We start from the raw sequence: 10,266 nt of genomic DNA, 5'->3' as shown, positions 1-10,266 counted from the left end.
AGTGTTAGCTGGGTGTGATTCTAACAAAACTTAATTGAACTGTGGAATAACTGATAAAAGGTCTCGAACCCATTCCTTTCGTGTTCTAATCTATTCATGCAAAGGAGAAGTCATTGTGCATCTAATAGGTTCTCCAAAAATTAAAATACTGGATAACTATAATGTTCTCATGCCCACAGAAGATTAGTAGTTCTGGGTCTAGTGAACTGACTGATTTCCAGTAACTGCATAGCTAGGGTTGGTGAATTACTAGCTCTGAGAGACACCTGTACGAGTTCCAGGATTAAGGGCAGAGGGTTGTACAGGAACTTACAGAATTTGCAATAAGTACCATGAGGTAGCACAGCTGATTCTGTCTCCACAGGTCACATTCATCAAACAGATGCAAAACAAAGTTCTTCATAGTAGTTTAGGTTTTCTCTGTCCTTTTCAGTAGACTTGTATGTACCTGTAGCATCTTTTCTTCTTAAGGTACTTCAGATATAAAGGAAGGCTAATGTTACAAATGTTCTTTCACCTCAGACTGGAAGACATTTATTCTGTAAAAAACACTCAGGTGTCATTTCTTTGATCTGTGAAGTCACCCTTTGCATTAAACAAGTTTGAGTTTTGCCTTCCTGAAATTTTGTTATGAGCTGCTGCACTACAGCAAATTGAATTATTTGTAGTTAAGTCATTGCTCTAATGGACTTATAATAGATGGAAAACATTTTATTTCGGCTGTTTTGCTACTGATTCATTTTTTACAGCTGTGTTCATCCTGTCCGCTTAGCCAAATCTCTCTGGATAGTATGTGATGTAAATTTTTCTCTCTGCTGCCAGTAAACAGTATGCCAACTGTTTTCCTTTTCATAAAACTTCATGCTTTTGTTTGTTTGTTTGTTTTTGTAAAAGCATTAACCATTGTCAAAATGAAACTACATAAACTAGTTACTGATGGGGAGTTTATAGGTGTAGTGTAAACAGGCGTATTTTCAGGATCACCTTGGAGCTGGTGTCATGAAATGCCTCTTTTTACTCTAGTAATGCCTAAAAAATCTAGAACAGGAATTAGGATTTTGAATACATATGTATATCTATATAAATATAAAAGTCATACAGATTTTAGTCTCTTTCTGTATAATAGGGAAGCTTTGGTTGGTATAGCAAGTCTGTGTCAGTGATTCCTGCTACAACTGGATGCAACCTCTCAATCAAAATTCCTAGTTCCTCCACTATCTCTACTCCTTTCTACACGGTTTCCTCCCCATAATCTTAACTGCCTGTCCTCCTTCATTATCATGTTGTGGAGGGTGAGTAACTTCTCTGTTTCAGCCTCTTTACTTCACTCTCTGCTGACCCTCAGGCAGCCATTTGTATTATGTAATCTCTTAGATGTTTACGCGTACTAATAGCTGCTTAATGATAAAGTAAGTGGTGCTATGAACTTTCTACCTCACTTTATCTTATTGCTTTTTTATCAGGACTGAAGGTTATTCAGGTATTTCGGTGTTTTCATAAACGTGGATTTTTGTTAGTTGCTACAAACTTGTTTTACTCTTGATTAATTTAGGAAAAGGGACTGAGTCAAAAGGGTTTTTTTGTAGCAAAGCATGCAATCTAAATTTTGCGTACTGAACTGCCTTGCTTATACAGGTTTACCAAAATATTTGAAACCTGTGATTCTTATTTTTTTTATGACTACTGGGGCTGTTCATCAGTAGTCATAGTGACAGTGACAATTCCCACATGTATACCATCCATCCCTAGTCCAGCTTGGATCACACTGTTACATGAGATCCGTTAGGAATCTTTGTATCTTTTTTCCCCCAAGTCTCTAACTGCTGATACTACTTCTTCATTCAAAGTTGCTATTGCCGTAGATGTAATGGTTCTTCTGTTACAAAAACCTTTTGTTAGTCGCATTAGCTTGAGTATGTGAAATCTCAGAATTATCAACATACACCAGTTTATTAGCAACGTCTTTCTAATCTGTGCATTCAAATTCTCAGCAGTTCCTATCCACTTTGGTATTGTAAAAATGTTGTGAATCCATCCTATAAATGGAAACTATTCAGGTTATCAAGCACATGTTTTCTTCTCTGTTAGTGCAGATGTGTAAGTTGCCAAAACAGCTACTTGCTCCAGATTCACTTCTCACAACCCTTTTCTACAAAACTTCTCTTGCATTAAACTTGTGGGATCCCAGTTACCTAACTTAAGGCTTTACTGCTTTACTTCTGTCACATGTAGTTTTTTTCCTATGTTCCTCCTTGAAATACCCGTTCCTTCAACCATATCATTCACACTACCATGAAATGCATCTAAAATCCAAATGTATATGGGGAAAAAGTGGCCAAGTGGCTTTCAGTAACATCCATGATTGTATATTTCCTTTGCCCCATCAATCACTTTTGATAGTCCTCAGATTAATCCCTTAACTGACTTTCTGTGAAATGTTCAGTCCCCTTGGGCAGTGAGCTCAGATTTGTCATTTCAAGCAAAAGGTTTTTTCTGATAGGAAAACTTCATGTCGGTTGTCCTTTGGTGAGATCAGTTGCTTTCAGAAGATAGCCCAGAAGCCAAGAGCTCTGTCCATCCACTGGGCTGTTTCATTGTTAGTATTCCTACCCAGAAGCACGTGTTAAGCAGCCTTATTTTGATTACCACTTGGCATTGTATCAAAAGAGACTGTGTGTTGGTTAACTTTGTGGGAATAGCGTGAGGATCCTGCAGCTATGGGTGTATATGCCACTGAAGGACAAGTGATCTGTCCCAAGTTAGAGAAGAGAGAGAAATGGTCATTTTATTTGGTAGGAACCCATTTCTCACGTTGCTGCTGTGCCAGTTGCTCTTATCAGCAGGATATTCCTCTGTGATGTCTTCACAGTCGTTGTTTTGGAATTTTTCAAAGATAAACACTGAATATCCAAATTGTAAAATTAACCTTCTACACTTCAGCAGAATAGGAATATGCTGTTCTTTCGTCTTCATTTTACCTGGTCTGCCTCCTTGTTTATTCCTACTTTTAACCACCTTTTCTATCCTGACTCTGAAGAAAATGGTGTGCAATTTCATTCTCTCCTTTGCAGGAGAGAATCTTTTGCCTTTTCAGTTTGTCTTGCCTAATCTTACCAGGAGCTAAAAGCATCACTGCAAGAAAGGAAGCTGTATTGCTGTACAGTACGCACTGACTTTTCTCAGAGGAAGAAGAGGTGTAAGGAAGGAAAGGAAGTTGGTCTTTACTCGCAGTAAAAGTAATGATTGATTTCTATCAAACTAAGAGCAAAGGAGTTTTCCTATGGCGTATGGAAAAGAAGAGGCTGGTGGATGAGGCAGACTCTTCTACACCCTGATATTTGACCAGATATTTGCAAGAGGTTTTGAGATTTTCTCAGTTTGTAACAAGACATCTCTTCTTTTCCTTAAGCTCTCTGTTGAATCAATAAATAAAAAATTTAAAGAAAAATTCTTGTGAGCAGCTTCAAACATGTTTTCTTTCCTTCTTTTTAATGCCTTTTTTCTTTTTCATCTTTACTTTTTTATCTTTACTTCTTTTCTTGCAATAAGACTGCTGTGGAAGATAGTTTTGATAGGGTTTTTTAAAACAAACAAGGAGTTACATTTACAGATTTTATTTTCATACAAGATAGCACTAAAAATGCAACATGCATCTCTAGAGGTTGCTTTGGCTAATATAAGGTCAACTCAGTACATTGAGAATGATGCCCTAAGCTGTGTTTGTACTGAACCGGGAAGGCCTTTTCATTTTTGAAAAGAACTAGGACTAAAAAAATACAAAATTTAAAGGATTTTTTTTTTTTTTATGAATGTCCACTAGACACTGATGATAGGAACGTATTACAATCTAGTGTAGAAAAGAGTAGGAATTGAGATTGTCACATCAGGCAATAATTTTGTATTTTATATCCTTGTAGTCCTATGCATACTTGCAGAAAGCCAGTTGCACTGTGGTTAAACGTAATGAAAAATGATATATCTATCATTCCACAATAGATTTTTCTAGAAAGTATGTACGTACGTCACTCCAAAAGTCAGTTGATGGTCACAAAAATATTAGTATTATTCAGGATATCATGTGGATAAATTATGACTTTATTTAATATTTATTTAATATTTCATGAGGTGTTATCAACTTCTTGATACTGATGTCTATAAACCTGCTGACAACGTTTTATTGCTCCAACACATCCTGTTTGGGCTAGAGAGATAGGCCTGAATGTACTGAGGTCAGCATGGAGGTATTTACTCTTAAGAAGATAATTTGAACAATTCAGTGTTGTTGGTAGGTTTTTGTTTTCTTTCATGTTTTTTTCTTAATCTGTTATGATAAAAAGTGAGAAACTGTCATGCGTATACAAGGAGTAATATTTTGCTACTTTGTTGGATTTTCAAGATTAGTTAAGGTGATAGGGCAACAAAAGAGAATTGCTTGGGATGATAATGATAGAAAGTATTTAGGCAACCTTCATCCTAAAATTTGAACAGTTTCTGCTTCAGAAACTGAGTTTTGATGGTTCGGAAATGAAGTGTGAACACAAGGGGTTTGAGATCTTCCATTAGTATGACACTTACTAAACACTAGATATTAACTGTTCAGGGTTTCAGGGTTTCTTTTCGTTTTGTATTATTTTCCATATCACGTGTTTAGAGTTAATCTCTTTTATCCAAAACCACTGGGAATACATTTTTTCTGTGCCCTGGCAATTTTTTGTCTTGTTTAAAGAAAATAAACTATTCTACAGGAACACACAGATAGTGATATGCCTATCTTCATACTCATTGTGAATCTTCCTTCTTGTCTTTGTAACAAAGTTGTGTATGTTGTAGGATTTTGCAGGGTGAAGGCCATACCTTTTGTATCCCACAAGGCAGAGTACTTTGCTGCCACTTGGTTTTTATTGTAGATGAACTGAGTTCAGGAAGAATCATTATGGTTTAATGAATGCGGGTATAATTAATTTATAGTTGGAAACACGGAGTTATCACTGGATTTTCAGAACTTTGGGACAATATATATATTTCTTTTTGGTTTTTTTTTTTCCCAAGTTCAAATGTTCAAAAAGGCAATCATTGCACTCTCGTCCAACTCTCTAAGCATATACTTTTGCTTTTCTGCGTACCAAATATGACAGCTGTCTTGGCAGAGCTGAGTAGTTCAGTTCCTGTTTCATAGGTAAATCCAGATAAGCAATTTAAATGAAGCCATCTTCTCCCTCTTCTTGTGAGTTCAACATAGCAGCCCTACTCTAGCTACTTTTTCTTTCCAAATCAGAGAAAAAGATAACTTTTCCCCTTTTCATACAACTAGCTGTCCTCTCTTAGTAGTTCTAAGAACAATTTGGTATGGAATAGATGTCATTTGCTCCAAAACTAATGCTTCTTATTTCTATGGAAATTACAACAGATACAAAGAGCACAATAATACTGTTTGATAAAGCAAATTCCCGTCTGCGAAACACTATTTTTCTTCACAGTAACCATTATTAGCTATCCATTTTCACCAGCAACAAACAAGAGCCTACATATCATGCTCATGAAAATCAGCACCAGCAAATATGGTTCACTGTCTCTGTTGCCACTGCTGAAGCATACCACCTCACTGTGCTGACATCCACTGTTTGGTCTCCATAAACTTTCAGCATGCATCAATGAATGTCAATGGGTGCCATGTTTTCCCGCATGGAGGAATTCAGTGACACACCTTTGCTTCTTATGTACTTCCATGTCAGACGCCATTTCAGACAGACTGCCCCTCTGCTGCCATTTGTCACACGGCAACAAGGCAACAACATGTAATGGAATATTGGTGGGAAGGTTCAACCTCTACCGCTGTACCACCAACATCCTCCTCTGAAGTTGTGGGCCAACATAATAAAGTGGGAGGTGTTACTTTCAGAGCAGCCCTCATATATTTCATGCTGAAAGTGTAGTGTTATGTACTTAGTATATGTAGTATATATAGTATAACTGTACTTAGTTATATATTAGTTATATATATTATATATATTAAGTGTGTATATATATAATATAGTTATATAGTTGTGGTCAAAGGACACGAGCAAAGTGAGATATAGGAAGAGAAAAAGAACTGCTGTTTAATGAACAGCTGCTTAAGCCTGCTTCTCTAAAGCCATCTCCAAATTTGGGCCTTCTCCGTTGCTCTAAAACAGCACTTGCAGATTGCCCAGTCAGTACTAAATGATGGAAACATCAACCTGCTAATCTGGGATAGCTCAAAAGTGTTGAGTACCAGTGATTGCTGCACAAGGAGGTTGTTGTGCTGTGTGAAACCACCTGTCGGTCATTACCAATATTTTGCATTAGGATTTCTATATCCACCTAGAAATAACATTTGAAGTCTTAAGTTTCATCTCTGGAGCTATTTTGGTTTTAGCTTGCACATCAGAAAGAACATTTTATTATATATTAGATTACTTCTTTTTGGGGCGAGGGGGTGATGTTCAGAATGGTGCTTGTCCATACTTACCTTATCTGTTTACTTTTGCAAAGTACCTCAAGATCTCCAAATTAAAGTAAATATATAATTGTAGGATACTAAATTAAATGCATTCAGTTTTGTGATGATGAGTAGAATCTGTAGGCTGCATAACTGGAATGTTACACTTCAGAATAAATCTAATAAATGTCAGCACATTCACTTCTGGGAACACTTTTTTGTTTGTATTAATAATTTTCTTGGTTTTAGTTTAACTATTTTTGTTCATATTGGACCCATTCCTGTTTCAGTCTTACAACAGAACTCAGCTGTACTGCTTTACATATTGGCTTCAATAAAGGTTACCTAATTTGAAGTTTTTTTTGTTACTAGGATGATTTGTGGTGTAGTACAACATTCTAAAGAAACACAATATTACTTAAGTCCCTTCTACAAAAAATACCACTATCTGAACTAAGTGGGAATTTGGTTGCCGGTCATGGAGATGGCAGTAGTTGGCACAGCTGTAATCCTCACACATCATCTTGTTAAAAACTTTAAGACATGCAGAGGAATATCATACTAAGGCTTCTAGAAGCAATGAGTAATTATTAAGCCACTTCCAGTGATACAGTTAATGATCAAAATGGCAATGAGAAAGTACAATGAGAACAGCAGATTAAGTATAAAAAAGAAGCAGTGTTTTCCATTTGGTGATGTAGTGTGCAGTTAATTGTGTTGAAACTGCTTTCTGGAAATAAACGTAGTTAAAGTCATAGTGTATGGGAGTGGTAGGTGTAATCGATCCAGACATCACTAAATGCTAAGAAAGATTTTCTATTGATTAGGCCGAGTTTTGCATCATGACCTCAGCTGTTACTGAGTTTCATGGGAAACTTAAGAAATATCCCACTTGTTTTGGTTACGTAGGCTGTTGTTTACCTTTCTCTGCCTTCATTCTTTCAGTACTAAATAAATAAATAAATATTTTGCAGGAATAGATAAATTCTATCTGAAGTCTTCCAAGTTTTGCAAGCCTCTCACGGGTGTGGATTCTGGCTCTGGTTAGACTGAATGATTCAGAAAAAGAAGTCAATCTCCTAGAAGAACACAGAGGATATTTTTAAAGGGAAACTCTATGCCTGAAACTCATAGATCAGACAGAGAAATCTCACTTAGATGCTCCAGTGTTGGGGCAGAACTAAGCTATACCTGTTACGTAATTATTCCTAGAGAACATGCCAAGTAGAAATCAACAGATCTCTATGCTTTTATAACTGATATGCCTCCTAAGAAAATTTCAGCATTCCCTTCTCATGAGCTTTGCTATGTGGAGGATATTCCTTCTTCAGTGTTTTTTTGATCAGCTTTTTTTTCTAGCATGAATGAGGCTCATTCTGAGGGTTGGCTATGTCTGGACAGTGGTAAGTTACACTTTCTGTGTTTGCTTTTCAAAGCCAGCCTCCTTTTTGCAATGGAATCTGTTTGCTGTTCCTGTCTGCTGAAGCAGGATATTTATGACAGACTATCATCTCAGGTTCATTTGGTATAGAGAACGTGTTATTCTGAGTTTAGACACTTGATGTTCTAGCCTTTGTTTTAGGCATGAGTTTTTCCTCAGGCATTTGTGTTTAGAATACAGACATTTGTAGTTAAACAAGAAGGTGCTTGAATGGTAAGGAGGTGTCTCCCTTCTTAAGAAAGCCTCCTCCTCATACTTTCAGTATTCAGAATTCCTATGATGTTTTTCAAGAAAGATATATTGGTTTCAGGTTTGTAGTTGGTATTCTTCTTCTTTTTTTTTTAAATGGTATTTTGCCCCTTGATATATACATGAAGTCAGGTGTCTTAGCCATACTACTGGAGTTTTAGTTGTATCTTTCAGTGCAGTATCTATTTAAAAATTCTCTTTTCATTGCCTTTCCTGGCTTAATCTTTGAAGAATAAAACATGAAGTTAACTATTTCTGTTACTCCCTTTCTTCTAGCCTTAAGTGTTTCTGCTCACCCTCCAGCATCTATATAGATTTCAGGGAACGTAGCCTTCAACAATTTTTTTCTAACTGTGGTATTTTTACTGATTTTTCTCAAATATCTCTTTCTTATCTTGCTTTTGATAAGAAGTCACACTTTGGTTTAACTTCCTCTTTCTAAAAATTGCAAATGTCTACTTCTCTTTTTGACTTCTCTCTTTTTATGCATCCCAGGTATTATCCTCCTTCCCTCCATAACTGGGTGGACTTGCTCTGTCAAAAGCATGTTTGGCCTGCTTTACTCAGAGGAGCAGAATACCTTGGCTGGCTGAGGCTGGGGAAAGGATGAGCTGAAAGAGCTTGCTACTGCTTTCTTCTGTTACAGGTTTTCTAATGATCTGAAAGTTTGTCTAACCTGTTTTGTTGTATCTCGTTTTCAAACTGGAAGTAGTATTAGGAATGAGAACGTCATTTTGTATATTTTTGCGTACTTAAGCACAATTCTGATTTATTTGACTATAGATAGTGCTATAGAAATTATGAAAATTACCTGTAAGTTGATGGAAAAAATAACCTGAAGAATCTCTTGTTTCTGACTTTAACAATTGAATTATTGTATGGTCAGGGGCTGCATACGTATACCTACTCTTCATTTTCTTTTCTTTCTCATACTCAGATGCAGATCTTTATTTTTCAGCTTCAGGAGAGTCTGAAGTGGTACCATATTTCTATCAGAATAAGACTGTCTCAACTGTGTTAATGCAAACTTCTTTAGTTCCATGCAGCCCGATGCATGTGTCAGACAAATCTACTGTGGTGGCTAACCCTAGCCAGGATCCTGTACAAGATAGTTCATAGTAAAGAGTACAACTACAGTAATAGATTGGTTCTTTTATAGACTTCATATCCAACATTGCCTCCTAAATCCATATAAATAGAAATTTTTCTTTAGACAAAGGGATTTCTGATTTTACTGAATAGCTGCTGTAAATGTATTAAATATTTCACTTTCTGTGTAAATATCTGTTCATGTACCAAGTCTTCAAGAGCTCAACAAAGTCTTAGGTCTTAGAGCTTCACAATTCATGTTGAACAATGAAAGAATTTCCTCTTACTTACACTTTATGCAAAAATGTAGATGTAAGTGCAAACATAAGTGCTTGATATTCTTTGTATTTCCCATATAGTATTTCAAATACCTGACTTTTTAAATTGTTCTCTAACTTCTATCATTTTATGATTTCTGTGAAAAGATGGCTGAGATGTATTTCGTGAGGTTTTTTTTTTACATTTCTCTATATAATTAAATATTTTAGTTACTTGTTTCTATCTCATAAAGTAGGCTTGCACCTTGTGTGTTGTCCACTCTGCTTTCATTTTGCTGTCTGCAATTAAACCCACAGCTGTTTCCTTCCCTCAGTGGTTTTAGTAATTTGTAGCCCATTACAGTGAATTAACAGATCATACTGTTCGTTTCTTACCGGCATAGGGAAGTGTAAATTAATTTTTTGAATGCCAGCAAGGAAAAAAGTCTATAAAAGTGTAGAGTAATAAATTACTGTTTTTAATTTCTGCAATAAATACATTTAGAGATAAAACCATTGTATCTGCAAATATTTTCATTTTCTTAAATAATAAAACAAATGTCAGTTGTTTTTTTTACCTGACATTTTCAAACTCTACCTTAAAAAGTAGAGTAAGTATTGTCTTTTTTAAACTATTAGCATATTTGTGTAACATTTAGCCACTTAAACCAATATTAAGCAATATAATCATCCTTGTTGTGGTTAACTAATTATAGAAACCCTTGGGAAGGAAAATAAAAATGACTTTTAAGGTGTCGTTGTAGATTTTA

Source organism: Numida meleagris, chromosome 1, assembly GCF_002078875.1.
Source record: "Numida meleagris isolate 19003 breed g44 Domestic line chromosome 1, NumMel1.0, whole genome shotgun sequence".
Classification (NCBI taxonomy): domain Eukaryota; kingdom Metazoa; phylum Chordata; class Aves; order Galliformes; family Numididae; genus Numida; species Numida meleagris.
This window is presented reverse-complemented; position numbering follows the sequence as displayed.